The sequence below is a fragment of the Limulus polyphemus genome, unplaced genomic scaffold (genome assembly GCF_000517525.1).
Source record: "Limulus polyphemus unplaced genomic scaffold, Limulus_polyphemus-2.1.2 Scaffold285, whole genome shotgun sequence".
NCBI lineage: Eukaryota > Metazoa > Arthropoda > Merostomata > Xiphosura > Limulidae > Limulus > Limulus polyphemus.
The window spans coordinates 503938-506386 of NW_013665895.1; the positions used below are offsets into that span (position 1 = coordinate 503938).

The 2449-nt window shown below is 31.5% G+C and overlaps 1 protein-coding gene across 2 annotated transcripts in view; it reads left to right on the forward strand.

Moving 5' to 3' along the window:
* The window catches only part of LOC106457042 (somatostatin receptor type 5-like), a 165380-nt gene that overhangs the window by 5445 nt on the left and 157486 nt on the right, over positions 1-2449 (forward strand). Inside the window, exon 1 of one of the 2 annotated variants that reach the window (XM_022382852.1) lies at positions 1314-1387. The exons of the other annotated variant lie outside the window; for it this stretch is intronic. The gene's annotated coding sequence lies outside the window, so the exon portion shown is untranslated. Of the gene's footprint in view, positions 1-1313; positions 1388-2449 lie in introns of those variants that run through there. 2 annotated transcript variants of the gene reach the window in all.

The window sequence follows — 2449 nt, forward strand, 5'->3', positions numbered from 1 at the left end:
GGTTATTTTATAAATACTAGCCTGAGGAAGCATAAGAACAAATACTATTTGGGAAATTACACCTAAATGTAAATAAAAAAACGATAACCCATTTGTTATGCACATTTTATTTGTGACTTGTTGTGAGAAAGCACAGCTTTTCCGGCATCGTCTACTCTTTAAAAACAGCACATTAATATATTCTTCAAATTTTATCATATTCTGATTTCATTTTGTTGGTGGTAGCTAGACCGTTGGCTATTAGTTTCATATATTGAATTCTATTGGGTGAATGTTTTCGAAAATCTTGGGTGAAAATCTTCAAGTGTTGGGAATTGGTTGCTACACCAACGAGAATCAGCTTACCTTTAGTGCACCTAGGTGCGTTGCGATAAATTTGCAGCCTGAATAATAATTATAGATCTGATTTGAACTTTACTCGATATCAACACAATTAAAAGCAACGCTAATGAGCGTATATGCTTTTTACACATGAGTCAAAAATGTTTCTTGCCTCTTTCAGTTGTCGACGTGTTCATAGCTGGAAGGTAATGTTCAGTATAACATCGTTGAATATAACCATTTTTGTGACTTGTCACTTAGAATGTATAAGGCATTAATACGGACTGACGTAAAGGATTTTTTACGTTTCTTAGATGCAAAACCTTTGCTATCCGACATAATGACATGGTAATAAACTCCACTGTGCAAAGCTTAGCGGGTGAAATTAGATCAAACTGTGTCCAGTTATAGGGATATATTTGGTATTATTCTCACAAGATTATGCAGAATGGACTTGAACAAGAAACTATAGCAGAGATGGATTGTTCAGGTTATTAAGTTAGACTAAGTCTGATCATTTCCATTTTAATTTATCGTCAGATTTGTTTGCTTAATGTTACTCTTTCAGTTTATTAAGTTAGCCCAATTCTCATCATTTCCATTTTAAGATAATTTTGTTTCCAATATTGCAACTAGTATTATACTGTCAATGAATCAATACACTGATCGTATTCAACAAGTAAATGGTGATTCTAAAAGTCATCCTAAATTTCGTTTTGTTGTTCATTTTGCTGAAAATCAATGTAAATATTCAATCTTGCTTCTTTAAGTTTTTGGAACAGTTTTAATAAATTTAGTTGTTTCTCGTTAACAAATATAGAAGGTACATAAAATAAATACAATTTATATGCAAAACTTCAAAATTTTAATGAGCATGAAGTGTTTAAATTAACTATTTTTCTAGCACTGTTGTGTGAGAATCATCTTATGCAACATATCTAGTTTTGGTGATTTCGTACAAAGCTACTCGAGGGTTTTCTGCACTAGTCTTTCCTAATTTTAAACAGCCCGGAGGGAATGCAGCTAGCCAACAGATCCCACCGCCCTTAGAACGTCAAGATATGAGGTAAATATCTTCTCATTATTTGAAAGGGGTTAAGGGGTTCGGGAGTTCTAAGGATTCCAAATAGTTATTAATTCATTTACGTTGGTGCACAGGGAAAAACAAAATTATTTTCAGTAGGATCGTGCACACGTTCTACTGTAATAGCTTTAATACAATATATTTCCAGAAATTTTCTCCTATAGAAGAATGTATTCCCGTGGCTTCATAAGAAAAAATAAAGAGCATACAATTTATGAGTGAAATTGTTTTCTTATTACGTAAAACATAGATCATGGATTTTCAAACAACATTATAATATCTATTGATAAAATGTCCACAAAAGAGAGTAAAACATTAAATTGTTAAGTGTTGCTATAAATGTTTATAATATATTTTAAAATATCATTATCTGACGTAACCCAGAAACCTATATTACTTGGTAGATTAAACAATAATTAGGCTCTGAATATACGGAAGAAATTGATGTAATTCTTGAATAACTGAATAGTTTATGTTCAGTTTAGTATCACGTAAAATAGCTTGTACTCTTTTAGAAAACAAATTATATGCACAATGTATGTTGTAAAACAATATAAACAATTACCACTATCTCATATAAGTTTATATTGTGTTTATATACAGAAATGTTTACAAGTATATATTGATAGTGTGTAAGAGAGTGTTTACTTTTCCTACTAGCGATAGCAGTAATGTTTGTTTCATCTCGCGTGCCACAGTTTGTAATAGAAAAATATTTGCTCAAATGGTTAGCAAATGCCACACTGTGGTCAGCGGAGAATCAGTTCCTATATCAACACTCATTTGCCTTGACATATTAATGATAGGAAATGTTATCATAACACACTTTCTATTTATTTAGGTATGATAGAAAACTTAGTGCGAATCTTGGTAATACTCAAATCTTGCTAAGTTTTCACAACAGAAGAGTGTTTTCTGAACTAGATATAGAATTCTCCTTCTTACGATGATATCATTTTTTTATATAAAAATATTTGCTCATATGCTTCGTACAACAGAAGAAATCAACAGAGTCCAGAAGAAACTTTCTCCTACACTTGTGGC